Source organism: Callospermophilus lateralis, chromosome 7 (assembly GCF_048772815.1).
Source record: "Callospermophilus lateralis isolate mCalLat2 chromosome 7, mCalLat2.hap1, whole genome shotgun sequence".
Lineage (NCBI taxonomy): Eukaryota > Metazoa > Chordata > Mammalia > Rodentia > Sciuridae > Callospermophilus > Callospermophilus lateralis.
This window is the reverse complement of record NC_135311.1, coordinates 82739373-82763008: the sequence shown is the minus strand read 5'-3', so window position 1 is coordinate 82763008 and position 23636 is coordinate 82739373.

The following is a 23636-nucleotide window of genomic DNA, read 5'->3' as shown; positions in this document are numbered from 1 at the left end:
GTCCCAAGGAGTCAGGAGGCTGGAAATCCAAGATAGCCAGTAGTTTAGTTCCAGTTTAAAGGTAGCAATCTTGAGACCCAAGAAAAGCCAGTTTTCATTTAAGTCCAATAGCACGGTAAAAGCTGACCTCCCAATTCAAAGGCAGTCAGGTAAGATGAATTCTCTTCCTTGGATATCTTTCCACTTTTTTATTCTATTCACGCTTTCAGTTGATTGATATAGCGCACCCACATTAGGAAGAGCAATCCGTTTTACTCCATTTACCAATTTAAATGTTAATTTTGTCTAAATATACTCTAACAGAAACATCCAGAATAATGTTTGACCAAATTTCTGGGCACCCTCTGACCCAGAAAATTTGACACATACAGGGAACCATCATCACACCTATGTTGTCAGTTCCATGACTACCCCTAATTGTTAGATGGTGAAAATAAAAAAATTGCTGTAATTTTCTTATCATACACAACTGGTAAATGGCACATAATCTGCTCCAACCCAGAACTCGTTTAAAAATAATATCAGGGTTTAAAATTTTAAAGAGTCCTGGTATTTTTATGAGAATTAATTTTAAAAAATATATAAAAATATAAATACCACTGTCTTGGCACATAGACTACAGGTGATATTATCATTAATGGTATTGGAATTAAAAGCATTATTATTATTAGTTTGTTTGTCTCTTCTTAGTATACTTGATACTTGGGATGTCAAAGTGGACTTTAAATGAAACTATATTTGACCGATATAAATTTCTATTCTTTTCCTTGGTTTTGTGGTATGAAGATTAAAAATTGTAAGTCACTAGACAATTAATTACTGCAATATATCCTTTTGCAAAGATAATATTACCTCTGGCAGAGATATACTTTATTTCTGCTGATGTGATTAGAAAATGACAAGGTCAAACAAAATGAGAAATTGACAGCATCTCTGTCTTTTCAGTTTTTAATAAGTATTGTCAAAAGAAATAATAATCAGATCTGAACTTGTTTGTCCTTGAAGTGCCTTTAAAATAAGCCTCCTAGCAAATCTAATGTAAGATCAAAAGCAGTTGTGAAAAAATAGAAATCACTTAAGTATACTTCATTCCTCTATTTTCTGTGATAAAAATAAAATGCTTATTCACTTTCAATGACTTGGGCACTGGAGTATTGCTTTATTTCCTAGCATGTTGGAAAAGGATGATAAAGGGAGTTTTAATAAATTAATAAGCCATATGTCTCCATATGTTCCAATGTATAAATAAAATAGTCTTGTAGAGAATAAATGTCCTCCCAGAGCCCTAGCCTCATATCTAAAGTAAGACTTCAAAAAAAACTGTGAAACTTAGTTATATATATTTTCTCCTCCCCCTCCTTCTTCTCCTTTTCCTCCTCCTCCTTCTTCTCCCTCTCCTCCTCCTCCTCCTCCTCCTCTTTCTCCAACTTCTCCTTCTCTTCCTCTTCCTTCTCCTCCTCTTCCTCCTTCTCCTTCTCCTCCTCCTCCTCCTCTTCCTCCTCTTCCTCCTCCTCCTCTTCCTTCTCCTCCTCCTCCTCCTTCTTCTCCTTCTCCTCCTCCGCCTTCTTCTCCTTCTTCTCCTCCTCCTCCTCCTGTTTCTCCTCCTTCTCCTCCTCCTCTTCCTCTTCCTTCTCCTCCTCCTCCTCCTTCTCTCCTTCTCCTCCTCCTCCTCCTCTTCCTCCTCCTCCTTCTTCTTCTATCATTGGATTTTGTTATGATTTGGATGAGTATCCCCCAAAGGCCCATGTGTTGAAGACCTCAACTTCTGGTGCTAATGGGGGTTGGTGGAACCCTTAGGAGATGCGGCCTAGGAGAAGGAAGTTAAGTAATTGAGGGCCTGCTTCAGAAGGGGCTATTAGGACTCTAGTCCCTTTCTCTCATTTTGCATCCCAGCTTCCATGAGACTATCTGCCTCTACCATGTGTTTTTCACCACTTGCCACAAGTCCAAAAGCAATGGTGTCAAGCAATCATAGACTGAAACCTCTGATACTGTAAGTCAAAATAAACTCTTCATCTTTTTAAGTTCATTTAAATCTGATATTTGCTATGGCAACAGAAAGCTGACAAACACAGGGATCCTATCTTCCATCCTTCTCAAGAACCAAAATCTTGTTTTCTTTTATTTCCACATTTTGTGTTCTTAGCAAAGGGTGTGCTAAACTTGTAGCATTGAGATACAATGACTTATAAGAATTATTTTTTCTCTTTCTACCAACCCCCTCATAATTTAACAAGCTGTATAATTTAAAAAACTTTAACTTTAGCCATCAATGGATTGAGGAGACATTTGCTGCAATCAGAAAGAACTTCCTAGAGTTGCTAAAAATCACAACATATAAAAACCAGGCTTTCTCTCTCCTCTTCCCAGACATCAAAGTCAAGTTTTTTCATTTCTCCTTTTCAATCTCATACAGGTTCTCAATTCCAGGCACTGATTCACAATACAAATCATCTTCATATTATATGTACTAGTGCTTTTTTTTAAAATCCCATCTCTGTACCTTATGTCAGAACTATTATCTCCACATAGAATGCCTTCCACTCTCCTCTTGAGCAATACATGCTCAGATTAATTAGCATTCTCATCTCTCTGAGGCATGTGGTTTAATTAAGGCAATGAACCATCCTCCCAAGAAACACCTATGGAAAAGTATAAAGTCATATGTACCCACAAGCATTTGTGCATGGACTGGTGAAAGATTCATCCTGCTATCCCTCAAAGAGTTTATGTTCTTTTTAGGAGCAAAAAATACATATTGACATATATTTGATATATGTTCTGTGCTCCCAATAAGAATATAAATATAAATATATAATATATAAGACATATACATATATTCTCTATATCATCTATAAAACGGTGAAGCGGATGATGACTCCTTATGTCATCAGGTACCCAGGTTTCTTCCAGCTCTCTCCTGTCATCTTCAGAAGCCTCACTCTTATAGTACAATATGGATGAATATTGGAGCTCCATCACTTGCATCCATTGTTATCAGCAGGATAGGGAAAGGGATATAGCAAGAAGGTGCAAAAGGCACATACCAACAATATTGTAAATTCCCCAAATTTTCTAGACAGAACTGTTTATAGATCACTGGTGAGAATGTAGTTGATTTGCCACATCTAGATACAAAGAATGATGGGAAATGTAGTCACTATCCCTTCAGCCAGGTGGCCAGTTAAAAATCAGAGTTTCCATGACACAGGAAGAGAGATGGATACTGGGATAGAAAACTAGCTACCTCTGATCTATGTCCCCAGGATAAGAGCAACTTTGGTCTATAGAAAGGAATTTTGTCAAAGTAGGCAATGTTGTAGAATGGCTTCCTTTCTGTGTTATTCTTTTGTAATGCTGAAGTTCATAAACAGGAGATTCTCTCCCAATTCACATATTAAACAAAAGTCTAGAAGGCAATATTTCTCCAAATCCATATGGATAACAAAAAATGATTTCAAACCTAACATTTTCAAAGCACAGCACTTGCATCTATTGGCACACCTCCCCAAACCTTTTCCTCCTCTAGTCTTACCTCTTATGAAATGGTACCATTGCCTGCCTAAATTCTCAAATCAAAAACCTTGGAGTCATTTCTTTCTATTGTTGCCTTCACTACTCCCCCCATACCCATTGTCTTTAATGCAATAGCTCTAGCTCCAAAATGTAAAAAATATAACACATCCCTGCCCACTTCCCTCCATCACTGCTGCCTCTAACCTTTGTCCTAACAATCATCATCTCTTCCCTTGTTGCTAACATCCCTGACCTATTCTCTCAATTTCCAACCTTACTACCTAATTCTTTACAGTTTGGACTGATTTTTTAAAAACCATTTTTTTTCCATTTGATATTTTTCAAATTAAAACAGTAATTTTTTTTTCATCAGACGAAGCAAAATAGTTCAGTGTGCATAAGGACAAATCTAGTCATCTCACTACTGACCCAAAGCCTCCTGAGGTAGCATGATAAAGAAAGGGATATGACAAGAAGGTGCAAAAGGCACAGATCTCTGTCTCTCTCTCTGTCTCTCTCTGTCTGTCTGTCTCTATCTCTCTCTAACACACACACACACACACACACACACACACAACTATATATATTTTTTTCCTCATCAATCTCCTTGTTGACATGGATTTTTACAAATACAGATAAAGAAAGGCAGCAGAATACAACAGACACTAGTATGGCTGTATGTAAAAACATGGACGTGTAACCAATGTGATTCTGCAATCTGTATACAGGGTAAAAATGGGAGTTCATAACCCACTTGAATCAAATGTATGAAATATGATATGTCAAGAGCTTTGTAATGTTTTGAACAACTAATAAAAATTTTTTTAAAAAAATTACAAAAGTAAAAAAAACAGATAAAGGGATTTTTTAATATTTTATGAAAAACAAGATACTCACTACTTTTTAGCTTCTGTTTCTATTTTTAGTTTAAATTGTATCATGTCAGATTGCTATTTAACTGGCCACCTGGCTGAAGAGATAGTGACTACATTTTCCACTTAAATGGAAGGTGTCAGGGAAAGAGATGGAGCAAATTATGTTATGTACCTGAATGAATAAGGCACAATGAATCTCACTATTATCTGTAATTATAATGCACCAATAAAAATAAAAAGAAGCAGGAAATAAACACTTAAATGTCTCCTCATGACATTCAGTAAGTTTTTCCCCAAAGGATTAAAGAGCATCTATTTAATTTGGCAAATAAGGTAAGTCTAAGGAAAAGAGATTTTCTGCCATGGTGTGTGTGTGTGTGGCGGGCGGTAGGGGGTTTTGTTTATTATTTAAAAATACATTTGTCAGGTTCCTATTCTAAACAACACCTTGCTAAGTGTTTTATATTTATTAATTCGTTTAGGCCCACAATAATCTCCAGAGGCTTATTTCCTCTGTTTTACAGATAAGGAATCTGTGGAAGTGGAGTATATGACCTTCACAGTCCACAGATCTGTTTAACCAGAAACCAGGCGTTTTGAGCCTGCATCTCATTGTGTCTGTGTTCCATGTTCTGGGCCAGACCAGACATTCCTGTGGAGAAGAGGATTGATTTCTCTTGTGTTCTCCAGGGTTCCATCATAGTTCTCCGAAGGTCTATGTATTTGTTGAAATTATTTGTTTAAAGTTAGAGAAGCCTTGAGCATGTTTCAAAGAATCAAGCAAGGATTAATAAAGTTATTGAAGATGTTAGAGCTGAAGAAATTATCATGGTTTCAAGGTTAATAATCAACAAATTTATTGACTATATATTAAATATATATTCTTCTGCCTACCATATATTGAGATAAAGTAGGACAGAGCCCATAGGAAAAGTTGCCTTTAGAAAAACTTGGATAGATTCTTCTTTAAAAGCACAGGAGCAAATACATACAGAGAGATGAAGCAGATATACATAAATATATAGAGGAGAGGGAATCCAGTAAAGGAATTCCAAGTCTGACAAACCAGTCTTGTTTCATTCAGTCCTGGGAAAGTATTTCATTTTATTGTGACCCAAAGTTTTGCATATATCTTCCCATCCCTGTGGTGATTACTTGAATACCAATGCATCTGCCATATTATGAAAAATTTTTATATTTTACCACCACCTAGCTTCTGCAGTCAATTTTCTTCACTATCACATCCATTTATCTTACATTTCAAAAAATCTGCAAATATCAATCAGCAAGAACAGTATATTCTCATGCTAAGTATTTATTTGTGCATATTAATTATACAGACTAGTGGGGTTTATTGTGGTTTATTCATATGTACATAAAAATGTAATTTGATAAGTTTCACTCCTGAATACCTCCCCCACCTTTCCTATCTCTTTCCTGTTTATCCCCTTCCTCTCTTAATAGTTTCCCTTCCCTTTTATGGTGTTCCTTCTTCTTCCTTTGAGCTTCCAAATATGAGAGAAAATATATGATACTTTTTTCTTCTGAGTATGACTTATTTTACTCAAAATTATGTTCTCTAGTTCCATTCATCTTCCTGCAAATGACATAATTTCATTACTCTTTATGGCTGAATAAAACTTATTATGACTATATACCACATTGTCTTTATCTACTCATCTGTTGATGGATGGATACCTAAGCTGGTTCCATAACTTAGCTATTGTGAATTGTGCTGCAGTAAATATGTATCTCTAAAGCATGCTGTCTTTCATTCTTTTTGGATAAATACCAATGAAATAGTTGAATCATATAGTAGTTATATTTTTAGCTTTTTGAGGAAACTACAGATTGATTTTCATAGTAACTGTATTAATTTACTTTCCCCCCAATAGTATATCAGATCTCCACCCCCATTCTTGCCAGTATTTATTGTTATTTGTATTCTTGATTATTGCCATTCTAACTGCAGTGAAATGGAATCTCAATGTAGTTTTTATTTGTATTTCTCTGATGGATTAAGATATTGAACATTTTTTTCATATAGTTGTTGGCCATTTGTACTTCTTCATTTGAGCAGTGTCTGTTCAGGTCATTTGCCCATTCATTGGTTGGGTAATTTATTTTTTTAATGTTAAGTTTTTCAAGTTCTTTATATAGTCTGGATATTAATCCTTTGTTATAAAAAGTAGCTGGCAAAGATTGTTTTCCTTTATGTAGGTTGTCTTTTCACTTTGTTAATCATTTTCTTTCCTGTGATGAAGCTTTATAACTTGATACTGTTCCATTTATTGATTCTTGCTCTTACTTCCTGAACTATTGGGGTCCTATTAAAGATGTTTTTGTATGAGCCTGTATGTTGAATTGTTTTCCCTCTTTTTTTCTTCTAAAAATTGCAAAGTTTCTGGTCTTACCTTTAGGTCTCTGATCCATTTTGAGTTGACTTTTGTACAGGGTGAAAGACAGTGATCTATACCTGGATGTCATTCTTCTACACGTGGATGTCAAATTTTCCCAGCCCCAGTTGTTAAAAAAGCTGTCTTTTCTCTAGTGTATGTTTTTGGCACCTTTATCAAGAATCAGATGACTGTAGTGTACTTAGTAAAAGTTGAATGTGTCAGTACAATAAAAGTATGTTCATGTGTATTTCTAATGTTTATTTCTCAAAGAAGTAACTACAAGTAAAAAGTGATGTAATAATTTGTCTTTATTTTTTCAAGTAGGTCAGCATAATGTAAACAGGGGGTGATGGTGGTCATTTTGAGTGTAATGTTCCATCCCTTTATACAATCTCTTGGAGTAAGTATTAACGGAGGGAAAGAAATGGGTAGGATCTTGGCCTCATGAATAAACCCCTAGTCTATTTCTGCTCTCTCTTAACAGAAAGGAAAAGCTTGATGCATGAATAAGGAAACCTACCCAGGAAAGAATATAAGGGTCCTTTGCAGAATTGATAGACGGCATCTCTATGTGACTCATTTGGGTTTAGCAGAAGAGAGTGGCCTGAGCTTCCCTTTCCCTGTTGTTGGTACACTGGCACATTCGCAGTATATCTTAAACCCAACATCTTGAGTTTGATTTTTCTATGTTATTGTTTAGCACTTATCCCCTTTGTTTACATAAATATCCTTCTTTGGATATTACATTTACTATCATTCTAGCTTCAAAGCTACAAAGAGAGTTTTAGTTTCCTGGACAAGCTTTAAGTGCCTCATACATTATCCTAATGAATATTCTAATGGTTGGGAATTATTAGACTACAAAGATTTGACTATGGAAATATATGTTGAAATTGACCCAAAGATTATTGGCATTGGATAGATTTCTACTTGAAAAAGATCCAAGGATTCCAAAAGAAAATGAAGAAGGATCTCTTGTTTTCAACAGGGAAAACTAAACCTTTTTCAATATGTATTTTGGTATTGGCTGGCATAGGAACTGAGATAGTAAGTGGCTGAATAAGGAATTAGTAGACTAGCCTTCTGCCAAATCTCTTAAGCAAGGTAGACATAAATAGGAAAATATAACTGCATTCAAATCATTTGTCTGAACCAGAAAATACATTCTTTATGAATGCCACTGTATTTAAATAGCTTTCCTATGTGCATAGCCATGATTACCTAACTGCCTACTATGAAGATTTTGCCAACTTACATTCCCACCAGTACTTTGTGGTATCCTTTTCCCTTCATCCTTGTTAACCATTGGTAAAAGTGATCTATCCCTTTTAATAAATTGTTCACATTTTTTAAAAAGAAGGCAGGTTGGCCAGGAGTACCCACCTCCTTATCGGGCCTCAGAGGAAATAATTAGGGGAATGTTTTCTAGATTTTCAGACTTCTTTATAATTTAGTAAATTAAAAATTTGGAAAATCCCCATTTATAAGACCTCCATTAATGGTTGATGTCTGGGTGCAAGAATTGGCTTGCATAGGTCCCTGTTTTACTTGAACAATGGGGTAGTTCCATATTAGAGTTCACTCGTAGTCCATATGCTGATAAATCAGCCAATTCTCCAAAACTTACAAATGATTACTGATTTAGAAAGTGAAAAAGAAGTAGATTTGGAAATGATCTTAAAGCCAACAGTGAGAAATACTTTGTGTCAGTTTTCAGATAAGCTGTTCATTAGCTCCCCTGGTCATTTAGTGAAACTGAGCTATTGCCCATGAAGCTTTCTGTTCAGGGTCTATGGAGAAAGCTCTGTATGGTTGAGTGAGCTGAAGAGTAGAATGTCCATCCTCTACATGTCTCAGGATCATTTGTAATGTCCAATTTTCTACCTGACCACACAGAAAATGGTTTTGGTTATAAATTATTGTTTTAGCATCAGCAAATAAAGTTATCATGGACTACATTTTTGTAATATACCGGACAGAGTTTTCATTTTTAAAAAAATATTTTTGCATAGTGTATTTTTAGTTTTTTTTTTTCAGTAAATGCTGGAAAGTCAGAATTGAACAGCTTCTGTTTAGCCACTTTAAAAAAAATTGAAATTTCCTGCTGCATTTCATGAGAGTCCTAATATCCTAATCTAGTCTCAGTACAGTGATTTTCATTTGTAGGATGAAATTGCAACCACAGTACCAAATTTAACTACCTTTTTAAATGAAATCAGTAGTTAAAAATTAAGCCCTTAAATAATAAACATGTATATCTTCAGTATGTGTAATAACATGTGTTTAACAGATTGTAGCTAGTTTACAGTGCCTCTTTATGCATATTTTAACCACAATTACTGCAATTCTTTGAAGTAGATGTTATTTTCTTCCATATTTTGCAGATAAAAATTGGGTTACAAAAAAAGTAACTTATCCAGAGCAGAAACCAATAAATAGCTGGTGGAACTGGAACTTACATCTGTTTTTTTTCAGATACTAAATCCTGTATGTTGTCTCTTCAGAGTAAGAAGGAGTATGGGTTTGCTCACTGCTAATTTATTCAAGCATTCAACAAACATTAACGCATGCAGTGCTTGCAATGTTCTGTCTTTTGAAAGAAAAGAAGCGATGCGACCCAGTTTTGCTTTGGTAAAGTTTACAATGTAATGGGGAAAAACAGTCAAGTAAAGAGGAAATGGTAACACAGGATGGTCCATGCTGTTAGAGAAAATAAAGGACTAATGGGATCCTGAGAGTGGCACTTCACCCAGGAGAACAGAGGAAGTAATGGATGGTACTAGCTGGAAGAGGCAATATTTAAGATGAGACAGGATAAAGTAAATAGAATTTGTGGTGAGGAATGTGAAGCAACTTTCTAGACTGAGAGGTAGGCATGTGAAAGGCAAAGAAAGACCTGGTGTTAAACAGGCCAGCATGCCTCAGTCACTGAATGAGGATGTGAGTAAGGAAAGAGTTGGGGAAAACTGAGCAAGCTGAGCCTTGAGACCATGCTAAGGAGTGATTTTTAATCTGGAGAGTGATGCATTGGCTTTACTACTTGTATTTGTCTGCTCACGCTGAAATGAAAACACCACAGTCTCAGTGGCTTAAACAATAGAGACTTATTTTCTCACAGTTTTGGAGGCGTGGAAGTCTAAGATCAAAATGTCAGTAGGGTGGGTATCTGGTGAGACCTCTTTCTGACTTGTGGGTAGCTAGTCACCTTCTTGCTGTGTCCTCATATTACATTTCCTGTGTGTGTGTATGTGTACAGAGAGCTGATATCTTTTCTTTTTATTATAAGGTTTTAAAGACCCTAATCCTATCTGATTAAGGCCCAACACTTATGACATCATTTAACTTTAATACCTCCTTAGTGGCCACATCCCAAATGCGGTCACATTAGGGCTTCAGTACTATGAATTTGAGGGACATGAATCAATCCATAACATGACTTTAAAAATTCCACTCTGATAGGAGCATAGAGAATGAAAGGGAGAGAAAATGAGACTAGCATATGAAAGGACCGGAAATTAAAAGAGGTAGTGGATGACGGTGGCCTGAACTGATGTTTAGTGACCAAATTTGGTCACCAAGGTGTATGGCATTTCCATCCAGTGAACAAAAGGTAGGCCTGCCTGAACACCATGTAAGGCAAACAATATAATAACAGGACACCAAGCACTTAAAACAACCCATCAACATCCATGGGGATACCAATAGAACCAATTCTGCCCAGCTGGCCAGTCAGTTAATATGATTTATCTTTGAATTGGTTTGTCTTTGCCTACTTGCTAAAATTTGTCATTACAAAAATCAATAATTGTAGCACTTTCAAAATCATTTGTGGTCATATGCCCAATGGATATCCAGATACACAGGAACTCCCTCCTGGATGGTATTTTTACCAGCTTAGTCAAAAACACTCTACATATATGTAGCAGACATCATAGCCACTCTGACTAGATTGAGTGGTAGTTATCTGAGGATTAGACACATTCCATGTCTTGAATTCTCCTCAAGTCAAACACTTTGCCAAAACATTGTCTCCCAATTGTGAAATTGCTTAGTGAATAAATTTTAATGTGAACCTTTCAGGATAGCCATATTTAGAAAATGAAATTTAAGTAGAAGAAATTACAAATGAGACAGGCAAATAATTGCTCTTTGTAAATAATCATTTATATTCACCTGATATGACAAATCTGGGTGACAAATTTTTTCCATTGTGCATATGGCCACAAATGATTGCTACTCTGGCACCAGAGTAGCAATGTGGCAAATAGAAGGGAAGTGCAATTGAGAAGTCTATAGTATATTCAGTTAAGCAGGATAGGATATCATTCACTTCTATTTACAGAGAATAAATTCTAACCTCCTTAGTATAATATATAGGGTCTTTCCCTCCCAGTCCTCTCAGTTTTAAATTCTTCCCATGCACATTTACCTCTTCCTAAAATATCTTCTGCTTGTTGCCTGTGGGTCAAATTCTGTTTATTCTACAAAACTTTGCTTAAGCATAATTTCCTCTCTGAAAGATTTTTCTGCCTCCCCTGAATCCCCATTCACTGAATTATTAAATTTGCTTTCTCTGCATTTTCACTGTACCTTGTTTTGCTTCTATTACAGCAGTCACCCATTATGGATGCTGTCTTGGTTCATTTTGTTTTGCTATAGTAAAATACCATGGCTGGGTACTTTATTAGGCCCCAATTTCTTTAATGAGACTCCTATAGCGCAAGAATTAGAACCAAGAATCAATAAATGGTATGGAATCAAACTAAAAAGTTTCTTCTCAGCAAAAGAAACAATCTGTGAGGTGAACAGAGAGCCTTCATCCTAGGAGCAAATTTTTACCCCTAACACATCAGATAGAGCACTAATCTCTAGGGTATATAAAGAACTCAAAAAGCTAAACACCAAAAAAAAAAAAAAAAAACCAAAACAAATAACCCATCAACAAATGGGCCAAGGACCTAAACAAATACTTCTCAGAAGAGGATATACAATCAATCAACAAATATATGAAAAAATGCTCATCATCTCTAGCAATCGGAGAAATGCAAATCAAAACTACTCTAAGGTATCATCTCACTCTGGTCAGAATGGTAGATATTATGAAGGAAGACAACAATAAGTGTTGGTGAGGATGTGGGGAAAAAGATAACTCATACATTGCTGGTGGGACTGCAAATTGGTGCAGCCAATATATGGAAAGCAGTATGGAAATTCCTTGGAAATCTGGGAATGGAACCACCGTTTGACCCAGCTATTCCTCTCCTCGGACTATACCCAAAGGACTTAAAAACAGCATACTACAGGGACACAGCCACATCAATGTTTATAGCAGCAAAATTCACAATAGCTAAACTGTGGAGCCAACCTAGATGTCTTTCAGTGGATGAATGGATAGAAAAAATGTGGCATATATACACAATGGAATTTTACTCAGCAATAAAAAAGAACAAAATCATGGCATTTACAGTTAAATTGATGGCATTGGAGAAGATAATTATCGCTAAGTAAAGTTAGCCAATCCCCAAAAAACAAATGCTGATTATTTTCTCTGATATAAGGAGGCTGACTCCATAGTGGGGTAGGGAGGGAGAGTGTGGGAGGATTAGATGGATTCTAGATAGGGAAGAGGGGTGGGAGGGAAAGCAAGGGGGCAGGAGATTAGCATGGATGGTGGAATGTGATGGACATCATTACACAAAGTACATGTATGAAGACTTGAATTGAGTGTCAACATACTTTATATACAGAGATATGAAAAATTGTGGTATATGTGTATTAAGAATTATAATGCAAAAAAGTACATGTATAAAGGCATGAATTGGCATGAACATCCTTTATATAGAGAGATATGAAAAATTGTGCTCTATATGTGTAATAAGAATTGTAATGCATTCCACTGATGTCGTGTATTTTTTTAAAAAATAAAATCAATAAAGATAAAAAAATAACAAGAATTGTCTATATTTATTTATTTGTTTGCCTACAGATTTCCTTGAGAGATACTACCATCATTTTTGTATGCCTGATAATACATTTTGTTTCTTTTTCATTAAGGAGCAAGTGACAATTAGTTTGACTAGGGAAAGGTTTAGGTTCATTCTCTTTCAGGACCTCTTTTAGGTATCTCTCACTGCCCCTATCCCATGAGATCCAGTCTGATATTTGTATTTTTTTTGGTACAGTTTTAGAATTTATTTTATCATATACACCAGATGCAGTGACACATACCTGTAACCCCAGCATTTGGGAGGCTAAGGTTAGAGGAGCCCACATTTGAGGAAAGCCTGGGCAATTTAGCAAGACCCTGTCTCAAAATAAAAAATAAAAAGGTGTGGGAGTGTAACTCAGTGGTAAAGCACCCCTAGGTTCAGCTCTAGTACCAAAAAGGAAAAAAAATTACCATATTTATTTTTAAATTTATAAAATAAATACATTTAAATTTTTTTAGATGCAAAAATCTTTATAAAATATCAGCAAATTGTTTTCAACCATCTATTAAGAATAGTGTATATCACAATCAAGTTGGTTTTATTCCAGAAATGTAAGGATGGTTCAACATACACAAATCAATAAATGTGATTCATTACATAAACAGAATTAAAGACAAAAATCACGTAGTCATCTAATACATGAAAGAAGGCCTTTGATAAAATTCAGCACCCAATCATGATAAAAACACTGAAGAGACTAGGGATAGAAGGAACCTACCTTAACATCATAAAGGCTATATTTGTGTTTTGTTTTATTTCTGTTTATTATTAGTTGTTCAAAACATTACAAAGCTCTTGACATATCATATTTCACACATTTGATTCAAGCAGATTATGAACTCCCATTTTTACCCTGTATACATATTGCAGATTTACATCAGTTCCACATCCACTTTTTTTACATACTGCCATACTAGTGTCTGTTGTATTCTGCTGCCCTTCCTATCCTCTACTATCCCCCCTCCCCTCCCCTCTCCTCTCCTCCCATCTTCTCTCTCTACACCATCTACTGTAATTTATTTCTCTCTCTTGTTTTTTCCCCTTTCCCCTCCCTTCCTCTTATATGTAATTTTGTATAACAATGAGGGTCTCCTTCCTTTACCATGCAATTTCCCTTCTTTCTCTCTTTCCCTTCCCACTCTCGACCCTGTTTAATGGTGATCTTCTTCTCATGCTCTTCCTCCCTATTCTGTTCTTAGTTGCTCTCCTTATATCAAAGATGACATTTGGCATTTGCTTTTTAGGGATTGGCTAGCTTCACTTAGCATAATCTGCTCTAGTGCCATCCATTTCCCTGCAAATTCCATGATTTTGTCATTTTTTAGTGCAGAGTAATACTATATTATGTACAAATGCCACATTTTTTTATCCATTCATCTATTGAAGGTCATCTGGGTTGGTTCCACAGTCTAGCTATTGTGAATTGTGCTGCTATGAACATCTATGTGGCAGTATCCCTGTAGTACGCTCTTTTAAGGTCTTCAGGGAATAGTCCGAGAAGGGCAATAGCTGGGTCAAATGGTGGTTCCATTCCCGGCTTTCCCAGGAATCTCCATACTGCTTTCCATATTGGCCACACCAATTGGCAGTCCCACCAGCAATGTACAAGAGTACCCTTTTCCCCACATCCTTGCCAGCACTTGTTGTTGTTTGACTTCATAATGGCTACCAATCTTACTGCAGTGAGATGGTATCTTAGGGTGGTTTTGATTTGCATTTCTCTGACTGCTAGAGATGGTGAGCATTTTTTCATGTACTTGTTGATTGATTGTATGTCCTCCTCTGAGAAGTGTCTGTTCAGGTCCTTGGCCCATTTGTTGATTGGGTTATTTGTTATCTTATTGTTTAATTTTTTGAGTTCTTTGTATACTCTGGATATTAGGGCTCTATCTGAAGTGTGAGGAGTAAAAATTTGTTCCCATGATGTAGGCTCCCTATTTACCTCTCTTGTTGTTTCTCTTGCTGAGAAAAAACTTTTTAGTTTAAGTAAGTCCCATTTGTTGATTCTTATTATTAACTCTTGTGCTATGGGTGTCCTATTAAGGAATTTGGAGCCCAACCCCACAATATGTAGATCGGAGCCAACATTTTCTTCTATCAGATGCAGAGTCTCTGATTTGATATCAAGCTCCTTGATCCATTTTGAGTTAAATTTTGTGCATGACGAGAGAAGGGGATTCAGTTTCATTTTGTTGCATATGGATTTCCAGTTTTCCCAGCACCATTTGTGGAAGATGCTATCCTTCCTCCATTGCATGCTTTTAGCCCCTTTATCAAATATAAGATAGTTGTAACTTTGTGGATTAGTCTCTGTGTCCTCTATTCTGTACCTTTGGTCCACCTGCCTGTTTTGGTACCAGTACCATGCTGTTTTTGTTACTATTGCTCTGTAATATAGTTTGAAATCTGGTATCGCTATGCCGCCTGATTCACACTTCCTGCTTAGAGTTGCTTTAGCTATTCTGGGTCTTTTATTTTTCCATATGAATTTCATGATTGCTTTATCTATTTCTACAAGAAATGACATTGGGATTTTGATTGGCATTTTATTAAACCTATAGAGAACTTTTGGTAATATTGCCATTTTGATGATGTTAGTTCTGCCTATCCATGAACAGGGTATATTTTTCCATCTTCTAAGATCTTCTTCTATTCTCTCCTTAGGGTTCTATAGTTTTCATTGTATAAATCTTTCACCTCTTTTGTTAGGTTGATTCCCGAGTATTTTATTTTATTTTTTTTTGAGGATATTGTGAATGTGGTGTTTTTCCTCATTTCCGTTTCAGAAGTTTTGTCGCTGATATACAGAAATACCTTTGATTTATGCATGTTGATTTTATATCCTGCCACTTTGCTGAATTCATTTATTAGTTCTAGTAGTTTCTTTGTAGACCCTTTTGGGTCTTCTAGATATAGAATCATATCACCCGCAAATAGTGATAATTTAAGTTTTTTTTTTTCCTATTTTTATGCCTTTAATTTCTTTCGTCTGTCTAATTGCTCTGGCCAGTGTTTCAAGAACTATATTGAATAGAAGTGGTGAGAGAGGGCATCCCTGTCTTGTTCCAGATTTTAGAGGGAATGCCTTCAATTTTTCTCCATTCAGAATGATGCTAGCCTGAGGCTTAGCATAGATAGCTTTTACAATGTTGAGGTAAGTTCCTGTTATCCCTAGTTTTTCTAATGTTTGAACATAAAGGGATGCTGTACTTTGTTGAATGCTTTTTCTGCATCTATCGAGATGATCATATGGTTCTTATCTTTAAGTCTATTGATGTGGTGAATAGCATTTATTGATTTCCATATATTGAACCATCCTTGCATCCCAGGGATGAATCCTACTTGATCATGGTGCACAATTTTTTTGATGTGTTTTTGTATCCGATTCACCAGAATTTTATTGAGGATTTTTGCATCTAGATTCATTAGAGATATTGGTCTGTAGTTTTCTTTCTTTGAGGTGTCTTTATCTGGTTTTGGAATCAGGATGATGCTGGCCTCATAGAATGAATTTGGAAGAGTTCCCTCTTTTTCTATTTCCTGAAATAACTTGAAAAGTATTTGGTATTAATTCTTCTTTAAATGTTTTGTAAAACTCCGCTGTATACCCATCCGGTCCTGGGCTTTTCTTGGTTGGTAGTCTTTTGATTGCTTCTTCTATTTCATCCATTGATATTGGTCTGTTCAAATAGTGTGTATCCTCCTGACTCAGTCTGGCAAATCATATGACTTAAGAAATTTATTGATGTCTTCACTATCTTCTATTTTATTGGAATATAGGTTTTCAAAATAATTTCTAATTGACTTCTTTATTTCTGTAGCATCTGTTGTGATATTGCCTTTTTCATCCCGTATGTTAGTAATTTGAGTTCTCTCTCTTCTTCTCTTCGTTAGCATGGCTAAGGGTCTGTCGATCTTATTTATTTTTTCAAAGAACCAACTTTTAGTTTTGTCAATTTTTCAATAGTTTCTTTTGTTTCAATTTCATTGATTTCTGCTCTGATTTTAATTATTTCTTGCCTTCTGCTACATTTGCTGTTGTTTTGCTCTTCCTTGTCTAGGGCTTTGAGATGAAGTGTGAGCTCATTTATTTGTTGGTTTTTCCTTTTTTTGAGGAATGACCTCCAGGTGATGAATTTACCTCTTAGCACTGCTTTCATTGTGTCCCATAGATTCCGATATGTTGTGTCTGTATTTTCATTTATCTCTAAGAATTTTTTGATTTCCTCCTTTATGTCTTCTGTAACCCATTGATCATTCAGTAACATATTGTTCATTTTCCATGTGATGTAGGATTTTTCCTTCCTTCTTCTATCATTGATTTCCAGTTTCATTCCATTATGATCAGATAAAATGCATGGTATTATCTCCACCCCTTTATATTTGCTGAGGGTTGCCCTATGGCATAATATATGGTCTATTTTTGAGAAGGATCCATGTGCTACTGAGAAAAAAGTATATCCACTTGATGATGGTTGATGTATTCTATATATGTCAGTTAAGTCTAGGTTATTGATTGTGGTATTGAGTTCTATAGTTTCTTTATTCAACTTTTGTTTGGAGGATCTGTCCAATGGTGAGAGAGGTGTGTTGAAGTCACCCATAATTATTGTGTTGTGGTCTATTTGATTCTTGAACTTGAGGAGAGTTTGTTTTATGAACGTTGCAGCACCCTTATTTGGTATGATAATTGTTATGTCTTGTTGGTGAATGGTTCCTTTTAACAGTATATAATGTCCTTCCTTATCCCTTTTGATTAACTTAGTCTTGAAGTCGATTTTATTCGATAAGAGGATGGCCACCCCTGCTTGATTATGAGGACCATGTGTGTGGTATATTTTTTCCCAACCTTTCACCTTCAGCCTGTGTATGTCTTTTCCAATCAGATGTGTCTCCTGGAGGCAGCATATTGTTGGATTTGTTTTTTCAATCCATGTTACCAGCCTATGTCGCTTTATTGGAGAGTTTAAGCCATTAACGTTTAGAGTTGCTATTGATATATGGTTTGAACTTCCAGCCATGTTTGATTATTTATCTTTTTTTTTTTTAATTTGGTTTGTTTCTCCAGGATTAGCTTTCCCCCCACCCTCTGGCTTTCCCCCTCCCCACTGTTGGTTTTGGTTATTGTTTTTCATTTCTTCCTCATGTAGTGTTTTGCTCAAGATGCTTTGCAATGCTGGTTTTCTGGCTGCAAATTCTTTTAACTTTTGTTCGTCATGAAAGATTTTTATTTTGTTGTACCTGAAGCTTAATTTTGCTGGACACAAAATTCTTGGTTGGCATCCATTGTCTTTCAGTGTTTGAAATATGTTGTTCCAGGATCTTCTCGCTTTCACTATCTGTGATGAAAAATCCCTTGTTAATCTTTTTGGTTTACCCCTGAATGTAATCTGCCTCCTTTCTCTTGTAGCTTTTAATATTTTCTCTTTGTTCTGAATATTGGATATCTTCATAACAATGTGTCTTGGCGTTGGTCTACTGTGATTTTGTATGGTTGGTGTCCTGTATGCATCTGCAATTTGTACATCTGTTCCCTTTTTTATTTCTGGAAAGTTTTCTATAATTATTTCATTCAGCAGGTTGCTCATTCCCTTGGTTTGAACCTCTATACCTTCCTCTATCCCGATGACTCTTAAGTTTGTTTTTTATATTTTATCCCATATCTCTTGGATGTTTTTCTTGTGATTTTTTACCAGCCTTTCTGAGTTGGCTAGACTCTTTTCAAGATGATATATTTTGTCTTCATTATCTGATGTTTTGGCTTCTACTTGCTCCACTCTGTTAGTGATACTCTCATTTGAGTTTTTAATTTGGTTTATAGTTTCCTTCATTTCTAGAATTATTATTTGTTTTTTTTTATAATCTCTATCTCCTGATAAAGATGCTTATTTGCTTCTTTTATCTGTTAATGTAATTCATTTTCAATGTGTTCTTTCATTGTTTGAATTTGCTGTCTCATATCCTCTTTAAGATTCCATTCCATCTGTCTAAGGTATTCCTTGAGTTCTTTATTTGACCATTTTTCTGATGCCTCGAGGTCCTCCTGAATATTTAGGCTGTCCTGCATTGTTTGTACTCCTTTTCTTCCTTGCTTTTTCATGCTACTCATGTTATTTCTTGTTCTGTTTGACTGCTGAGTAACTTTTTACTCCTATAAATTTATTTTATACTTGGGAGGAAAGGTATTAGAAGGGAAAGGAAGAAGTCACTAAAGAGAATGAGAGTAAATGGGTAGAATTCAAGGAAGGGGGAATAAGGAAATTGAAAAGAAATGAAAAGACAAAAGAAAAAAATAGAAAATAAAAAAGAAAAAAGAATTTTTTAAAAACCAAAAAATAAAAATAAAAAATAAAAAAATAATAAAAAAAATTTAAAAAAAATTTAAAAATTTAAAAAATAAAATAAATAAATAAAATGAAAATGAAAAAAACCCAAATTAAAAAAAATTAATAAATGCAGGCTTAGAGTTCGATTAACTTCTCTTCCAGCAGGTGGAGCTGTGCCCATTGGGCTAAGCTTCTCCTCTCTATATGCAGGAACCAATCACTGTGCAGCAGTTCCTCCTCCCTGACTGGGCAGGTCTCCAAGCCTGAGTGCCTAGTCACTTCCCCACTTTTCCTCCAGCCAGGCCCTGCTCACCAGTGATGCTCACCATAATACTGGCTACACGCCAGGTCTGCTGCTCACGGGAGCCCTATTTTCTTGAACGACTGGGCACACTCTCCCTGCTTGCCCTTCCCTCAGACCCTAAGGTTGTGGAGCTTGGGGCTGAGAACCCTCAGCGTATTTTGCTTGCCCTCCAGTAGCCATGCCCCTCGTAGCTGGTGCAAGAGACCTCAGTTGTCAGCACTGGTGGGGTTCCGCGCCACCGGTCCCATGCCACTTCTGATTCCCTCGGTCTCACTATCGATCATGGGAGAGCTGGGAGGGGCCCTTGAGGTTTCCCCGCTGTGTGGAGAGGGAAGGCTAGGGGGTTACACACGTTTCCCCGCCGGTTTCAATGAAGTTATCTCCTCTGCCACATTCTGGTGACGTCAGTTCTCTGCCATGATGGTATCCCATGCAAATGGCGACAGTTCATTCCGTTTGCCGGGTAACCAATGCAACAGGTGGGTCCTGACTGGCTCTCCCAAGCCCCGTCTCAATCCTGTGGCCACTGCCTATGAAGGCTCGGTTGGTATTAACCTCTGCAGGTTCATAAGGGCCGACCAGTTGTTTCAGCGGGATCATTTAGTGCTGAGTCATAGTGGGAGCTTGAATTCAGCCAATCCTGGCTTGGTGTGTGTTCTGAGAGGCCCAGACTATTCACCCCAGATCCATGTCAGCTCACCATTGCCTAGTGATCCTGAGCAAACAGCATTTCGATGGTTTAAGACTCCCTATGCCTGCGCAGCTGAAGAGGTCAGAGACTTGATCTCTCCGCGCCCGCCGCCATGTTGGATCCCCCTCATACTCAGTCTGATATTTTGATTTGGGGATTCTCTTAATGCTAAGATTAAGGGTGCTATCAGTATAGGCTAGGTGGTTATACTGTGGTAACAAATAAATCCCAAATTTTCTGTGTTTGAAAAAATAAAAAGTTTTTTTTTTTTTAACCATATGTTTTAATTGCAGTGGAAGGGGACAATGTTTATAATGTTCCTACCCGGAACCAGACTGGTGGAAGCTTTATCATTTCATAATATTGCTATTTCAACATGAGGTTTCAGGATTTTCTGTGAAAGGGGAAATAAGATTGCTTGAATCTTAAATACATCTGCCAGAAGTTACACATTATTTATTCTTACATTCAGTTGACCAAAAAAGGCCTTGGCTATGCCAAATTTTGAGAGAACAAGGAAGTGAAATTTACCAATATTCCTAAGTGGATAGAAAAGAAATATTAGGGCCTTCTTGAAATGCCTACCATAATCTGATAACCATATTTAAGATTTATTTTCCCCTACCTTCAGAATATACGTCTCCCAGCACCCTCAAGAGTGAGAAGACCAAATGCCCCATGAGGCAATGTGAACTTAAAAAAAGATGTTATCTGTATCTCTCATGTTGCTCTCTCAATAACTTCACATTTGGTAGGAGGAAGAATGGGAGACACAGCAGTTAACTAGTCTGAATCAAATCTGAAAACTTCCCATTTCCCTAGGAAAATTTCCCAGTCCATCAATCTTCACAGCCTTTGAATTGGCTCTCTCAAAGTTTCTTCCTTCTGTTATTATCCTTGGTCCTATATTTGAAGCGGGCATTGGTTGATGCTGCCATCTCAACATGGGGCTTTTGATATTTTTGTGGTAACAGAAGTGGAGAATGAATGTCACGTTGACTCTTAAATACTTCTGCAATAAAGTATATTATGGCATTCCGCTGACCAAAGTAATACTTCATTGGGAAGAGTCACATAATCCTCCCATAACAGAAGAGTCTAAATACATTGGAGAACTGTAGTGTTGTTTCAACTCTTAGTTTCTGCTTACACGCTTGCTCACAGTATGGAGTTCCCGCAGAGAAACTAAGGTTCAAGACTGGTGTTGCTATTTGCTATTTGCTTTCCCTGAGATCTTAGGAAATTATTAGTATGTTTAGTAGATTTAAGTTTTCTTCCCTATCAAATAGAGTTGATAAGAATATATCCCTCCCCCCACCCAGGTGCTTTGAGGATGAATGCATGTTAAGTTCCTAGCAAAGTTCTTATAGTAAGTACTGTCAAATATTATCTGTGGTTGTGACCTTCCTTACCACATTGTTCTCTATTGGAATATTCAGGTAGCAACATTTTTTTTTCACAGAATAGGTATTCTCTGTTGTGGGAAGCTGCAGTCCTTTCACTGGATTATTGGGTGTGGTAGGATGATGGAAAAGGATTTTTAAAGTCCTTTGTTGGTCAGGTCTTCTTTGGGAGAGTCCCCACTTGTGTGGCACCATGATATTTGCTATGCATCTCATTAAACATTTTCCTGGCATAGTATTTAGGGAAATGTTGTCCATTTAATTCATGTCCACCATAGCAAAGGGCACAGATTCCCTATAAACACCTGTATTTCATTGCTTGAGTCATTATACACAGAAGGATAATACACAGGATTTGTAATAAATGGGTGAATTTTAGCAAATTCAATAGAAATTTTAGGAATTTAAGGGATCAATAACACTTTGAGTGATGAAGCATTCTGTGACGGATGTTGTCCTTTGAGTCTTCTGGATGTTGCTACTGACTTTCCCTTCTTTACTATTCAGAAACAAGATTTTATAATCAAGGATGGTTTATAATTCCTCTGCACAAATGAGATCCAGCTGACTCTCATAAATCAGCTTGGAAGTTTGTGAGGTATGGGCATTATACTTACCACTTGGAATACAAAAACATACAAGATGTGGTTCTTGCCCTTGAGGACTTCCCAATCCAATGGGGAAAAGATGAAAATTTCATACTGAAGGGTTATGGAAAAATAATATTCCAAGACAGCCCCAGGGAAAAACGGAGAGACACGTGGCTCAGGAGGAAGGAGGAAAATTAGCCAAACATCAAACCTCTCTCAGTAAATCTTTTCCCAGTAACAATGGGCCCCGAGGGAAAAAATCGAACTTTCTTCCTTTCCCTGAATCATTCCCGGCATCTCCACCAAATGCCAACATTCATCCCTTCTCAACCATAATGGGTCCTGATGGGAGAAGGCAGATACTGGAATACTGGGCCCTCAACTTTTACCCTTTCCCATTGCCTTTGAGTCCTGGGAGGAGAAAGGCAAATAGTGAAGGTCTGGGTAACAGTGGTTCCCAGAGGAAGAAGATAAGCAATGAATACCCAGTTCTGAGCTTTTCTAGGCTTTTTACAACTTCTTTCCTTACTGTCCAAACCAACATGTTCACAGTTCCCAATGATTAAATCATCTTCATTGTAAACTGTAAAATTCAAACCCTTTCTGTAACTGCCAGCCATTTTTGTAGCCAGAAAATGAGCCCTTCCAGTGCCTGGTTGATGGACTCTACTGAGGAATAAAGGAAAACTTGCTGATGATCCATTTGAGGTCTGTCTCCATCCCGGTTATTTGTGTTTTCCTAATTCTGCCAAAACCGTGTTGGTTATTTTTGCTTACACATACAATATACAAAATATTCCAGCAGAAGAATAAACAAAATACAATGGGTTCTCCAACAAGAGCATAACTTAGTTATGCCTGTGTGTTAAGATTTACTGTAGAGGACTGTCTTGATCATCAAAGTAGAGTTGATGTTTGTTTACTGTGACCTTTGTATGCAGCCAAATCATCTTCATTTTAATATTGTAGGAATTAAACCACCTGTCTGATTTGCCTTGTCCTTAATATATTTTATAACAGCAAGGCATCCTGTTACATTCTTTCTTGTCCATAAATATCTCTGTATAAAGTAAGACTCTCAGTTACTTTATATATTGGTATCTGGGTGTCCCTATTGAAAGACTATTCATGATTTACATTTCTAGTCTCTTCCTTGGGAAACTTAGAGATGCATTGATTAATGTTATCTACTGTCTTACCTTTCTTTTCCTTGGAAATGTGGAAATATATATTATTTTGACATGCTGAATTTGACCTTTTCCAGACCAGTTGTTTTGTCTGTCTGGGACAAAGGAAGTAACACAGGCTGTAAAAAGCAGGTCAGAGGGGAAGATTACTGATGAGAAAGAAGGCTTGATTCAGAAGGGAGGCAATGGCATTCACAGTGTTTCTAAAGTACTTAAGTTATTGTTCTCTCAAGAGAATCTGTCTTCAACAGGCAAAAAAGAATGTCAGGAAATTGTACAGCTCTTGAAAATAGCTCTCCATCAAGGAGTGCTAAGAGTGCTCTATGAAAGCATGAACTTTATGGAGTACAGAGCC